The sequence below is a fragment of the Dermacentor silvarum genome, chromosome 3, assembly GCF_013339745.2.
Source record: "Dermacentor silvarum isolate Dsil-2018 chromosome 3, BIME_Dsil_1.4, whole genome shotgun sequence".
In the NCBI taxonomy this organism is placed as follows: Eukaryota; Metazoa; Arthropoda; class Arachnida; order Ixodida; family Ixodidae; genus Dermacentor; species Dermacentor silvarum.
This window is the reverse complement of record NC_051156.1, coordinates 196,348,844-196,364,526: the sequence shown is the minus strand read 5'-3', so window position 1 is coordinate 196,364,526 and position 15,683 is coordinate 196,348,844. Positions and strand designations below refer to the sequence as shown.

Sequence of the window (15,683 nt, the reverse complement as noted above, 5' to 3'; positions counted from 1 at the left end):
TATTCATCAATAAACAAATAAAATAAATACATAAATAAACAATCCATGTGCAAGTTCTGGCAGAAAGGCCAGAATTACGCATTACGAGCGGAAATTCCAGAATAACTTTGAAACACTGGAATTTCAAGGGCCACTAAGACGTGGCGAAATTTTGCAAGCTGCTGTTCATCTCCTCAAGTGACGTGCAGTTTTGGGAAGAGTAAGTGAAATGTTCTAAGAGCATAAAAAAGAGTGTGCTAGCGGAATTCCCTATAAAAAAAAGAACACTGTATGACCTTATATTCAATAATACCACAGGAACTTATAGGGGTCTCATATAGCAATTCATACGTTCCCATATATCATAAAAGGCATGTCCGATATGATTCCCACGTGAACATATGGCAGTTACACATAAGAACGTCACACAGTGAACAGTCACAACTTGTCACGCAGTCCGGTATCCTTTAATTAACGCAGCAGCGCCTTCATATCGAATCGCGCTGATGTTCGTGTGGGCAAGTTTCAAGAATTTTAATTTCCGTGAGTGGTCGCTTGTCCAGTTGGTCTAGCGTGGCTCAGAGGGCTACATTCGTGGATTGAAACGAGAGTACTCGCAAAGAAAGTGCGCGATTGTTTCGCTGCACCCGCAGAAGTCACAAAGTGGACCACTGCGATCAGTAAGGACTACGCATTTGAAAATTCGACTGCAAGCCACACGGTCTCTCACCAAATAAAAACCTATATGTTCCCATATGTCATATATGACATGTCTCATGTCGTTACGCGAACCCCATGGGAACATATAGGGGTTCCATATAAAGACCTGTATGCTCTCATATTTCATATGGGGCACGCCCCATAGGACCCCACATGAACATATGAGGTTCCATATAAATACCAACACATTCCCATATATCGCATGGAGCAGATCCCATATGATCCCCATAAAAACATGTTGGAGCCGTATAAAAATATGTATATGCATATGCGTACGATATTTTTTTTTCCATTAGGGATTGTCCGCTTTTATGACACCGATACCTCGTGCTCCCTTCTATACTATAGGCAAGCTTATTTGCGGCGACTGCGATTGCCAGAGAATTAGCATACTTGGAGCGTTTGCAAAGAACAAGTTTATTTATCATAACGTGCATTTTTTTTATTTATTTGCTGCGTACATACGACCTAACGTGCAAATCGGGATAAATACCTGCCCGTCATATATCCGATATACGATATCGATATACGATATCATACGATCATATGATCATACGATATCTATACGATATCTATACGGTATCATATATCGTATAGAGGTCTTGTGCATGTTTTCATCGTGACGGTTAAAATTTGGGTACGTACATAACGTTTCACCGTTAAAACATGTAGTTACGAAAGTTCGAAGCAATCTTCCGAGGAGGTCACACAGGTACACTAACTATTCGTGGGCTGAGAGAGAAGCAAGTTGTGCTCCCGAAAGCCCTGCAAGATCTCTCGAAAGACCGGTCCAAGGATGACAAATACGCGACTTTTTTAACATTTGACTAACGTTTTTTCTTTTTTTTTAAGATTTGTAGAACTACTTTTTTTTCCTGCTTATGTGTTCTAGTCAAGCTTTTGTAGATAATATAATGCTACTGATTATATAATAGTGTATCTAAGTGATAAGTTGTATCAGTTCTACCACCCCCTCCCTCATGTAATAGCCTAATCTGAGGGTCTTTAGGTGTATTCATCAATAAACAAATAAAGTAAATACATAAATAAAAAATCCATGTGCACGTTCTGGCAGAAAGGCCAGAATTACGAATTACGAGCGGACATTCCAGAATAACTTTGAAACACTGGAATTTCAAGGGCCACTAAGACGTGGCGAAATTTCGCAAGCTTGCTGTTCATCTCCTCAAGTGACGTGCAGGGACAAGCAGAATTTGTGACGGTGTTGCGTAGTCTATGAGTCCCTCTATCCTCTAACTTGAATGCAAAAGAAAACGAACGGTCAGCTGTAACCGCGAGAATTGTTTCGATTAAGGTACTGTTTGTTAGTTCACGATGTATACCAGAACTGAGTCACTTGTGGGCAACACAGGAGGCCTGTCGAAGTACCATAGTGAAGACCACCGAAGCAAAATGCAGTGGCCCGGACGAGGATTCGAACTTGGGACCTCTATATTATCTATAGACACAGAAATATATATTTCTGTGTCTAGCCATTTTCCCGCCATCCTGGGTCACTGGGTAGCCCATGGTCTAATACGTACAGCATTGGGCTGCTGTGCTGAAGGAACAGGGTTGGAAACCATCTATCTATCTATCTATCTATCTATCTATCTATCTATCTATCTATCTATCTATCTATCTATCTATCTATCTATCTATCTATCTATCTACGCCTCTTATCTATCCTCATGTCTCTAACCGCTTTCGCGCCAACTTCGAACAGTGCTCGAAAACAACCGTCGAACCAAGTTGGTTCACTGGGTCTGTGGAACTGGCTATGCGCCGTTCTTCAAACGCTCAGTCGGGTCGCTGGGTATCCGGCACTGTGTATATATGGTGGCACTGAGCATGTGCCGCTATCAATGAACCTCTTTGATGATAACTGGGAGTACTGGCGCCGTATGCGCGATTTGGTCTGCGCCGCTCTTCGATGAACATCTTTGGCACCAACTTGGGTCATTGGTTATGTGCCTCTATAGGTATGGGAATTTCTTCAATGGACCGCTTTGAGATTGACTTGGGTATCCGGGCATATGTCAGTGCGTATTTGCCCCTCTTCAACGAAAATAAATATGCTTCAAAATTTCTTCACTGATCGGCGGAATTGAACCCGTGCCACGCGCGGACTTCACGGCGGCGCTACCAGATGGCGCAACGCGTCTATGGGGAAGTGCGAGAGAGCAGCACGGCTGCACACATGTTTAGGCGTTGGCAATGCGGTGAGTCGCTCCATTGATTCAATAATAATCGCATCAAGGTCGATATTAATCGTGAGACAGGTTGTGCCGGAATTTTTCATTTCAATGCGATAAGCATTCCTTGTGACCTTCAAGCACATTTCGGGGTCGATATTTCTGTGTCTAGCCATTTCCCCGCCAGCCTGGGTCACTGGGTAGCCAATGGTCTAATACGTACAGCATTGGGCTGCTGTGCTGAAGGAACAGGGTTGGAACCCAACCGTCGAACCAAGTTGGGTCATTGGGTGTGTGCCGCTCTTCAACGACAAAAACATGAGTGACATAACTTTATTTGAAATCCGGCGATTGGGAGGCTCGGGCCTCCTTTAATATTTATCCGGTGATGGGCGGAATCGAACCCGCGACATACGCGTGCACGTTCAACATTATATATCGCTATTAATCAGCCAATAATTTGACCGATTAGACCAATTCGAAAAAAAATGTGGGCAGAGGGTGTAGTAGCAAGATCAGCCACTACAAGAACAAACGCCAAGTTTCGATTATTTTCTTCCGTGCCCAGTAATGGCCAACCGCCGTACATACTCGTACAATGACAAACGCCACGTCAGCGGAAACAACTTCAACCATCTGTCATAAACAAACCGCGAGGAAGATAAACACCAGGAATAGACGACGGTCCACAGAAATTAAAGCAAATGAAGAAAGAACAGATTGCCAGCACTTGGAGAGAGAGAGAGAGATAGAAAATCAAAACATATCCCAACGCTCCCCTAGAACAGAGGATTCCGATGCGGAGGTGGTCGTCGCCGCTGGCAGCAACACGCCACGGTTGTGCGACTATTCTGAGAGAGACGGGGAGAGGCTTAAGAGAGAGAGAATGCTTCCCAAGAGAAGGACTGCATGAAGAGCGAGGGAAACACGGCTGTGCCAACGTGTCCCTTGTTGCGTCGAAGTCCTGCGCTCACGGCGACAACAGCGACTGCTGGCGAGGGCGGAGGGCGAAGGGGAAATTCCGCTATCCGCAGGTGCCGTCCCGTGGTCGGTCGTCCACGGAGGCGGAGTTTTCCCACACTCCGGAGGCGACTCGCTCGACAGAAGAACCGGAGCCCCGCGAGAGAGAGAAGTGTGCGTTTGCGAGGAAAAAAGCCTGGGAAAGGGGAGGAGGAGGATGCGTGGATGTTAGGAGAGAAAGGGGGGGGGGGGGGGGCGGCGGTGACGTGCGCGGTGCGTGCGTGCCTGCTTCTTGCCCGTGGTCGTTCGCGCGAAGCGGAGCCTTTCGCATCGCCAGATGTCCCGCGCGAAAGAAGACGCGCGCGATGCCAGCGGCAACGGAGAAGGAGGAGAGGGCGGGCGGTTGCGGCGTTTTACGCGTGCATCATCTCGCCTGCCTTGCCTTGCTCGCTTGTAAAGGAAAGGGGGATGAATCGAGATTGGAAAAAGAAGAGGGGGAGGGGTGGCTTCTTTTTCGTTCGTCATTTTTTGTTGTTTCTGAGGATGAGACGTCTCGCGATGTTTTCCTACGCGTTTCGCTGTCACCGATCGGGAAAAAAGTAGAGACCGACAGAGCGCTGCAGTCAGCTCGATCTGCTTCGCGAGTTCGTGCAAGGTTTGTCGTTGTTGCGTTTGTTTGTTCCGAGTGCGACACCAGGAAGGATTCGGGGAAGGTTCGTCGCGAGGGCATCATCGCAGCTGTGATTATTTTTAGGCAAACAGTACGCGAAAAAAATATATAAATAAAAGCCCCTTTCTTAAAGAAATGGTTGAACGCGAAGCTTTCTCCCATGCAAACTGAATCAAAGTCCAAAGCCACCGACCACGCAATGAACCCAAGAAATGCTGAACGACCCGATGCGATGCATATTTGATTTTATTTCTTGCTTAGGATTGTATTTTTTAACGTTGAAGTTGAATGAAGACACATTTCGTTATGTTTCATAACGAAATGTGTCATTCCCTCTGAAGGAATGAGCCTCTCTCATTCAGCCTCTTCTTCTGCCGTGCGCTGCACAGGTGGTGCTGGCTGCACCCGTGGCCTACCCATGGTGACGGCCAGGAATGCATTGCGTGACGCGCGTAATGCGATGCAGGTATATACAGTTCGTATGGGTAGCGTGGCGTTGCAGTTTCCATTGTTCTTATTGGTACAACTGCGAATGTAAGCTGTAGTGTTCTACGATTGTGTGCGCAGATGCGCAGACAGTTCCATTGTGTAAGTTGGCTTTCCTGCAGTGCGTTTTCGGCGCTCACGGACGAATCATTCAGACATAGAAAGCTTCGCTTTAAATAACTGAAACACAGAAAGAAGTAGAATAGAAAAGAGAATGTACTTATGCCTAATGTGATAATGTGCAAGAAAACAAACAAGCGCGCTGTTTGGCAAACAAATTATTTAGGGCGTGTTCCTTCTTTCGGCTGCCTCCTCGTACACTCCAAGCGGAGTACGCTTGCTCCGACTGTGTATCATCATCATCATCAACCTAAAGTTTATGTCCACTGCAGGACGAAGGCATCTCCCTGCGATCTCCAACTACCCCTATCTGGCGCTAGCTGATTCCAACTTGCGCCTGCAAATTTCCTAACTTAACGCCCCCTCCCCTCCCCCCTAGTTTTCTGCCGTCCTCGACTGCGCTTGTCTTCTCTTGGACTGTGTATAATGGGAGCAAATGTACCCCATCCGAGAAAACGAGAACCATGTAAAGAGCAGGGAACGAGCGTTTAACGAGGTTGCTATTGGCTCGCCACCCTGTACACTGGGGGCGCTATATTGCGGGTGCTATATTGTTGTTAGTCGCGAAATCTCGCGCGCAGTAATTGTTGTCTTTCTGGATTCCTGGCTGGTTTAACCACGAATCGGTTGGTTAAAAGAAATGTACAAAGGCGAGGTGAATTATAGTATATTGCCCGTATCTTCTGCTTCTTCTCCTCCTCCCCTTCTTCTTCTTCTTCTTCTTCTTCTTCTTCTTCTTCTTCTTCTTCTTCTTCTTCCACTTCTTCTATAAGTGCGTAACAGCTACCAAGCGCCGTCTCTTGTCTCTCAAACCACAAGTGACGTCTCGAACGCAGTCGCGAAAAGGCAAACTTTGCGAGGAAAGACGATGATGATGCTGGAGCACGCCATAAAACGTCTTCAATTCTCCTTTTATACGGCTCCTCCGCTTCCTCCTTGATGATACGACTCCGCTATATAATGCGCGCCGAGTTCAAGGCGAAGAGTGGCGGGGTCAGCGCAGCGTCGTCCGGGGAAGAGGCGTCGTTTATGACTGTAGTACGAGGCACGGCGACGTTATGGAGCAGGTGCGTCTCCGCGGCTGATCGGTCCATTAAGGCCAGATGCGGGTGGATGAGCCGAGGGAGAAGAAAGCACGCGATCGAGAGGTGATGACAGCCGGCGATGAGAAGCCGCAACAGGAAATGCATATCGAGGCGACCAACGGACGCTGGGGTCGTTTCAGAGTTGATAGCCGACGGAGAGGGATCGCTGCCGAAACAATTCGAGCCAGGGGTGTATCTCTATAGGCGCTTAATACGTTAAGCGTCAGGGCGGAGTGCTTTTTTTTTTTTTTTCTTGATGGCGTCGCATATTTGGCCGTGGGAGAGTCGGCGAGGCTGAACGTGGTATGGAAAGACAGGGTGTGAGTAGTGAAATTTATTTATTTGTTTATTTACTTATTTGTTTATAAATTTATTTATTATATTTTTGTCTATTCATTAAGTTGCGCACTTTCAAGGTCTGCCATCAATACGTAAACAAATTAAAGCAAGCGATGTGAATGTTTTATTCCTTCCCCCATCATATATGTACTGCTCCAACGGGCCTTCAGAGTATAAATAAATAAATAAATAAATAAATAAATAAATAAATAAATAATAAATAAATAAATAAATAAATAAATAAATAAATAAATAAATAAATAAATAAACTACTCAAAATTGTTTTTGTTCTTTTTCTTTTTTGCTTTTATGTGTTTTTATTCTGCTATAAGCAAACTCTCGCAGTTTCTGTGATATATATTGTTCAGGTGTCAGCAGGTGTAGCAATACGTTACAGTGCGGTCAGCAGCAATATTGCTTTCTTTTATTGCGATAGCAATTATATAGACACTTCAACCGGATTTCTGCCGTCGCCGTGAGGTTCCCTATAGATAAAATCTTCGCCGCGCGCCGTATGCCCGAACGGAAGCGTGCGGGGACGCACGCTATCACGGAGAGCGAACGCACTCAATCTCCCACGCGCAAGCAAGGAAGCGGGAAGCCAGCGCCGGAGGGAGCGGGGGGGGGGGGGGGGGGGGGGCGCACTTCTACTCTGCCAACAACCGCGCTCGTCGCTCGCCCGCACCGACTCTTATCTCCACGCGGCTCTGACCTTTATGCGCCGTGCATTCGCCGCTCAGTTTGCGTTGCAGCGATAGACCGCACGTACCTTCGCCGCGGCGGCGTACGCGCTTGCTGCCAGAGTTTTGACGGTCGTTGTCTGCAGTCATTCAGTGTGATCTATTCATGTTTGTTTGTGCGCGCTCACACCACGCTTGCTCATTCAGTTAGTAGTAGTCGGGCCACATTTTCCAACGCACGCTACGCATGCAATGCTGCCCGGATCGGCAGTGCAGCGCTACAGGTGTGTCCCTTCGCACGCGCTGCCCACGGGAAGCGCTTCTCATCAACAACACCGTTTCACACGCGCCTTCTCGTGGTCATCGAGTCTCTCTTCATGTCAGTCTACTTACGCCGCAGCACACCTGCTTACTTAATCAGCTCATGTTTACTACAATTCATATTGCTACCAAAGCCGCTCACCTTACTTCGTATGACATTGCTGTGTTGCTATCGCATTCATTGCTTCGCCCTTAGGGCGAAACTGTGACATTTTTTTTCTTAATGTTATGTAAAAATAAGCAACTAAATACTACTACTACTACTACTACTACTACTACTACTACTACTACTACTACTACTACTACTACTACTACTACTACCGCTACTACTACACTACTACTACTACTACGCTACTACTACACTACTACTACTACTACACTACTACTACTACTATGCTACTACTACTACTACTACTACTACTGCTACTACTACCGCTACTACTACACTACTACTACTATGCTACTACTACTTCTACTACTACTACTACTACTACTACTACTACTACTACTACTACTACTACTACTACTACTATCGCACGTTGCAATAAACGACCGAAGTTGCACGGGTATATCGGGAGAAAACATGCGCAGAGTGGTTGGAAAAAAAGCACCCGAACAAGTCAGAGTCGATTAAAACCTACGAGGAGACAAAGCACACTGACCCGTGCGCAGGGTCGTGAGTTGGGCCACATTTTCTGAGAGAGGAAAGCCGAAGGTTGGTGGTGGCTTCACGGGGATTTGGTTTGCGGAGGCTGGCTGCACCGTGACGTAATGCTCCCTCTCAGTTTATTTCCGTCTTCTGAATGAATTCTGGGGTTTTACGTGCCAAAACCACGATCTGATTATGAGCGCACGCCGTAGTGAGGGACTCCGGATTAATTTTGGCCACCATGGGAATCTTTAACGTGTCCCCAATGCACGGGACACGGGCGGTCTTGCATTTCGCCCCCGTCGATTTCCTTCTGCCATGGGCGCCGGGCACCCTCTCTGGATCCGCCTGTGCCCCATCCGCCCAAGTGAATGAAAACTAAGTTTTTAAAGAATACTTTTCCAGTCCGAATTGATTCATTGTTGGTTTTCAGTGTCCCTTATATAAATGCGAATTTGGCTGTTAGCCTGCCACACTGGCGTACACCGTCGATGCAGGGCAATACGAAAGGATCCTAACTGTTTTTTTTTTTATGTCATATAGCAACTAAACACACATGCTCTGCACAAAAGTACTCAACATGAGTAAATGTTGAGCGGGAAATCTTTCTGTTGCGTAATAACTTGTCCCATTCTATGGGGCACCAACTTAGAGGTTAACAAGGTAGCTTGAGAAGTTTTAAGGGCAGCGCAACGAGCAATTTGAATAGTGCGGAACTCTTGCATTATGTGTTCTTGTGGGGTGTCCTTTTTCTTTAAGTGGGTTAGTGTCCAATCACATAGCTGTGTAAAATCGCACCATGGGGCCAGTCTTTGCGGCCGACATTCTAGTTGACGTTAAGAGGGAAAATATGGAGTTGGGCCGGTCATGTAGTGCATAGGGCGGATAACCGGCGGCCTATTACAATGTTATACAGAATGGGTGCCAAGAGAAGAAAACATCTGTAGCATCAGCGAACAAGTAGTACCACTACCTACCTCAACACGAGCTCAAATAACAGTGGCCCCCGTACCCAAAAACATGCATCCTGAGTACAATAAAGCAAAGCGCAAAGCACGCACACGACATATTAGAACAATGTATGGAAATAATCCCTACTTACAACGCAAGTATAACACGGACGCAGCCGCGTATTCGAGAGCACACCCGAAAGAAAGTGAAGCACAAACGAACAAGAGGTACGCCAGTGGCAATCGTCGACACAAAGCCCCAAAACAATTTACAGCATCCGTCAGGGCAAGGACTACGGATGCTGCTGAAACTTTCGCCGTGGTAATGGGCCCTCGCTCACGCGGAACGCTCGAAAAAGAGCGCCACCATAATCACAGACTCACAAGAAGTCTGTCGCATGCTTCTCAGGGGCCACGTGACCAAAACAAGTCACTCGATAATACCGACAAAATTTTCCATCATCACCAGATCATGTGGTGTCCAGGCCACACGGGACTGGAGGGCAACGAACTGGCCGGTTCGCTTGCCCGAGGCATTATTAACCGGGCAGACTCGACTGGGACGGCAAGTCACCACAATAACCATAATCCAACGAATGCCCGAGAGATTCTCGCTCATCAGAGTACAACCAGAAAAAAAAAAGTGCCCTCCCCCTCACGCACAACTCAGTGGAGAGGAAGCCGCCAACTGGCGCAAAATTCAGACCGGGGTTTACTCCCACCTTAAATTACAGGATGCCATGTTCCCCACTAGCTACAAAGCCCACTGTCCGTGGTGCGGCGGCATACCAACACTACAACACATTACATGGGATTGTGAATCACACACGATTGATAAAGCACGCCACACAATGGAGCGATGGGAGGCACATGCTAATCAGCTCAGACCTGATGGGACAACAGTCCTTCATAGAACAGGTCAAGCCGGGCGGCCGAGGCCAGTGGGGCCCTGGACTAAAGGGGCGCCGATCATTCCACCAAAATCCTTTTGAACAATAAACGTTTTCTTCTTCTTCTGTTGAGGAAGGCAGAAAACCAGGCGATGAGATCAAATTAGGGAATTCGCAGGAAAAGATGGAAAATATGGGGTCGGCTGGCGCAATTCATGGGTGTTGGATATCGCTGGGAGAGGCTTTTGTCCTGCGGTGGACGTTAACAGGCTGATGACGATGAATGATTCTTATCGCATGTATCATGCGTGATTTTGCCTAAAGACGAATTTGGTGTTTCCTCTTCTGTATTGTTCACGACCATACTCTTAAAATCAGAAAGGTCGGAGTAGTTATTGCTTAGTATCACACCATTTGCTGCCTTAGTATAACTGCAACTGGTAACGAAATACTTAGTAACATAACTGACTAAACATGACAGCCACTGCTACTAATAGATCGCAGCCATCAATTCAGAAAGCAGTTAGCACCACCAGATTCAAAGTTTCTATTCTATAACACATATACATATAGGACCCACTGTAGAATACGCCACAGCTGGTCGGACATATGCAGCAGAGGAGAATATTTGTCTCAGGTGGTGCTAACTGCTTTTGGAACTGGTAGCTAGCTGAGACCCATTAGTAACAGTGACTACCTTGTTCAGTCAGTTATGTTACTAACTTTGCCGTTACTAACTGCCGTTATACCAAGGCTGCTGATGGTGAGACACTAGGTAGTCCCTACTCCGACCTATTAAATGCGAAGCATTTTTTGGCGAGCATTTGCCACTTTGAGTGTATCTATCTAGCCGCCTACGTGTTGGTGTTCTCACGGTTGTTTCCTTAACTTGGTATGTACCAAAGCTGAGTATGACGAAGGTTTATGACGAACGTAAATGATAGGTCGTGACATGCGTGTCATGTAGGTCATGAAACAGCCTCCTACGTCTTGGTGCTCTCATGGTTGTTTCGTTAACTTGATATGTACCAAAATTGGTATAGTATGACATGAGTGTATGAGGAACATAAATGATAGGTCAAGACATGAATGTAATGACATGTGTGTCATGTAGGTCATGATACAGCCGCCTAAGTCTTGGTGCTCTCATAGGTAAAAAAAAAAACCCGATGTGGCAAAGAATAGAGAATTAATTATGGTAATGGGTGCAAGTAAGGTTATGATAGCAACGATAATCATAGTAGAATACAATTACGACTCAATAATTACCATGACTAAGCAAAAAAATGGCAATGACTGAGCGAAAAGAGATTAACACTCAATAACCACTGGAATGGGATCGGACGTGGGCACTAAATGATGCTGTTGAAGACATAGTCATGAGCATGACTCCGCAAAAATGAGAATGACTCAGCGAAATGATTAACACTCGAAAACCGCTGAATGGGTTCGCACATGGGTACTACGTGAAATAAACACTAAAGGATGATGATGGTAGAAGTCGTAGTCATGAGCATGCCTCAGCAAAAAATAACAATGACTCAGCGAAAAATGATTAACACTTAAATACAACTGGAATGGGTTCGGACATAAATGATAGCTCATAACATGCATATCATGATATGCGTGTCATGTAGGTCATGGATCAGCCGCCTACGTCTTGGTGCTCTCATCCCGCACACTGCTTCGCATCACATCGATTCACACAGGGCGGGGGATCTGCCGGTTTTTCTTCTTAATTTTTTCTTTCTTTTTCTTTCTTTCTATTTTTTTAAAAATCAAGAGTGTAGTTACGAATTCGGGCCATTGAATGCAGCGTAAACCTATCCATTGCTGCTAAATCCAGTGTCTTATTCAGTGTCTCTCTAAATGCTAATTCGGCCTGTTCCCCCCATCACGCTGCTCACGGCCGCATACGTCATACTGCGGGCAATGCACCACGCCGAACAGGCACATCTATCTCATCACCGGTAGGTCGCCGAGAGCGCATGCAACGCGCGTTAGCGAGGGACGCACGACTTCGCTCCGGAAAGAGCGTGCCCATTTCTCCTCCTCCTCTTCCTCCTCCGTCTTCCCTTCGCCGCAACCAAGCAAGCGGTGGCACGCGCTGCGCTTGCGCCCGGCAAGGCCGCCCGCTTTGTGTGAAAAGAGGAGGCCGACGCTAAGCGGCCCCTCACTTACCCTCCCGCCGGGATAACCGCATATAAGCGACCGCTCGGCTTCACCACCCTCCCTTCCCTTTCCCCAACCTTCTCCGCCTTCCCTGAGGAACGATGGCGCTGAGAAGACGAAGCCACTCATTATCCGGAACCGTGCGCCATGCCGCGGGCACGCGCGGGCTTCTTTTTTTTCAGCCGCCGTCCTCTCTCCATCGAGACTCTCGCTTGGCTTCTCTCAGTCTTGGGAGAAACGGGCCTTCCAAGTTATTTGTCGGGCAATTTTTCTTCTCAGCAAATCTTGCTTCGCCATATTTTTATCTTGTTCTTTCTTTATGTTTCATTTGCGTCTTCTGCGTTTCTGACACGTACTGCGTTTCTGAATTCTCGTCTCGGCAACTAGAGAGTGAGAAAGTTCAGTCTTAGAATTTTTTAAAGAATGCAGTGCAGTCCATTTTTACATGACATCACGGCGAGTTTCAGTGACGTAACCGCAATTACTTTTTTTTGAGGAGGGGTATGGTGGTGGTGGGGGGGGGGGGGGGGGGAGGCACGCACGTGACTGGTGGAGAGGGGGCGGGGCATGCAGGTGAGTGTTGTCGTACGTCGTGCTATGCCAGATATCCCTTTACGCATACATGTAAGGGGAGTGGGGTGGCACGTGCTTGGTTTGTGTAGGGCACTTGGTGCGCAGGTGCAGGGCACATAGGATACGTCGTAGAGTTGCCACATGCAGATCCCCAGTCGCTAAGCTGAATTGCTTAGTCCGCAAGTGTGTTATACTATCATGTGCCTCTGTTCGCTTGTCAGTAGACACGTGCTTGTGAAAAAATGAGGGCATAAAGATGGCGTCCGTCCCGGAAATAAAATTGTTGTTGGAAGTTAGCGCCTGTGTGTGTTTCTGTTCTTCTTCTACGTACATGTGCTATTTGCGCTACAAGAAAAAAAAAACTGCAAAATGTTTCACCAACAAGCCCAAATATCTACACTGCAGGGAGAATTGACTTATGGGCCCTGTAGGCGAGCTTGGGGGGGGGGGGCGGATGGGAGCAAGGCTGGAGTTGGGCGGAGTAAATGCCTGTACAACTTTGCACGGATAGAACCGCTGGTCGCCCTCTTGAGAATTCGAGATCTCTGTCACCGTAGATACTCTTTTACAGGCCGGTCAGCGACGGCCAAGTGGCCCCCGCTGCTCTGGTTTCTTTATTCGCACCCGCCTTCCCCTGGCGTCAAGCCCAACGTGTAATACAACTTGCAGTAACGCTTGTGTAGCGGTCTGACGTTGTGTGCGAATCCCCGGCACCGAATTTTCGCAGTCACATATCGGTGGGGTCGAAACATACGAATACTGGGCCGTAATGACGTAACTATCTATAACCATCGTAACTATCAATGACGTACGCGCACATCGCTAACTATTGTCATTCTGTGTGTGTTTGTCACTCGCCTTCACCTGTCTTTTGCGCTGTTTCGTTCAAAGACTGAACTATTTTATTTCCCTTCTTTTCCCTCTTTTGGGGGCGTCTTCAGTGGATCGTTGTCACCAGGACTGGCTGGTCGAGAGTGGTAGGTGGCAAGTGGAATAGAATCGTAGAGTCAAGCGAAACGAATTGTTACATTATATTGGCCCTGCTCCCGACCAAGTCGACATTCATGCCGAGCCCGGCAGCTGTAGCATGGAGGAAGGAAAAACGATTAGGAGGGAGCGTCGCGCGACAATCTTGGAGCCTAGTCATAAAGAAAGATCACCGCCCAAGCACTCCGTATACATGGTTAACCAGCGAAGCTGAAACGTGCGGCCCCTGTGTTTATGACTGGGTTAATCCCGACGGTTCATTAAAGTCTTTCTCAGTTATTAGTTACGTCTTTGTGTTTCTTAATTAGGTTACACACACGTTCGGCTGCGACGGACAGAACGACGTCACTGACGGTATATGCCCGCAGCCGCCGTTGTCACATTGCCGCTTGCGATTCTTCAAAATTAAATCGCTTCAAAATTAAATCTGTCCCTTAAGTAAGACAATGAATGGTTCATACCCCCTTAAGCAATGGTTCATACCCCCCTAAACGCGGCCTCCCCATTGCGACGACAGAAGAGAAGTGAAATTCTACGCTGGAATGATGAGCGGCAACGGAGCCAGCTGTGGAAGAACACGACGACGACCGCGGTAGCAGTCGCACGAGCGCGTTCGCGCGGTTGCGCCGACGGGCGCCAACGAGCCAGCTGCGGAATTAGAAGACGACGCCGCTCGAGCCCTTGCTGATGATGATAGTTTTTGGCGTACAGAGGAATGACGGACGAACCGGCTAGCCATATATATACAGCTTCGCTGTAATAATGGAAAGGCTCATGGGAAACAGGCCCCCACCACGGGATAGGCATGAGGCGATTTCCATAGCCGCCTAGAGCTCAGAGAGTATCTGTGAGGGCAGATTGGAGAAAACCAATCGTGACGAGGTCGTCGCTAAAGGGTACCACGAGACCAAACAGTACCTTGAGAGGTCTTGCAAACCAGGGGGGGGGGGGGGGGGGGCTATTCCCCAAGGGCCAACGGGCAGATAGGCCTCGAAGGGAGGGAGGGGCGGCGTAGCCCCTAGTAAAGGGAGGTTGGACTGACGCCTTGCTCACTCCTTGACTTGTTTTCTTCCTCCATGAGCTGTTGTGTGCGCTCCGGTATGCGCTAGTCGCCCCCTAGTGGTCAGAAACATACAAGTCCGCGGGGGCACGCGTCTTCCAGCTCCACGTAGTCCTTTGGTGTGAGCGCACGACATAAGTTGCACCTCGAGCTAGCTTTGATGTTGGTCTGCTTACTAAGCAGACAAACTATAGAAAAAGGCGGGCTCTCGAAAAGATATACTGCAGTGCAGTAGATGCTATCAGTATTTAAGAAATTAGGCTATCCGAGTGGCCGCTGCCACACAGTCTGTCAAGGCGTCACATAGAGAGTCTCAGTGTCACATACACAGACAGACATCAGAACAGTGCATGCTATGTCACACAGTGACAATGGTCGTACAATCCTGCATATTTTTCTCATTCCTTTCTTGCCGTTTCTGTAATCCTTCGCACCCTTTCCCTCTTGCCCCGTACAGGGTAGCTAAGTGGATGTGTCCTACCTCCCTGTCCTTCCTCCACTTTTGTCTATCTCTCTCTATCTCTCTTGGAGTGTGGTGGCCTGGACTAAGGCCGCCAGCTCATTAATACGGTGAGTGACACTAAAGTTTTATCTCTCTCTCGCTCCGCAATTTTAGCGACTGAAGTTGCTGCCACCGATTCGTCAAAGCGATGCGAAACGGATCGTTGTACAAGTGTCGCGATTTCGCAACTTAGCCCTCCGTCTCGGAACTTATACGTGCCCGAGTCAGCTTGGTGCCTGATGTAGTTTGATTCCTGAGGTAGCTTGGTGCCTGAGGCACCAAGCAAGAACCTGAAAGAAGATATTAACAAACCACAAACGTTCCTTCATGTTAGCAGACGACGGC

The 15,683-nt window shown here is 47.6% G+C and overlaps 1 long non-coding RNA gene across 1 annotated transcript in view; it reads left to right on the top strand.

The window, feature by feature from the left end:
* LOC125944124 (uncharacterized) overlaps positions 1-13,862 on the top strand; it is a 70,582-nt gene extending 56,720 nt beyond the window's left edge. Inside the window, exon 3 of the long non-coding RNA XR_007466143.1 lies at positions 13,731-13,862. This is a non-coding gene — a long non-coding RNA (uncharacterized LOC125944124). The remainder of the gene's footprint in view (positions 1-13,730) is intronic.
* The last annotated feature ends 1,821 nt before the right edge of the window (positions 13,863-15,683 follow it).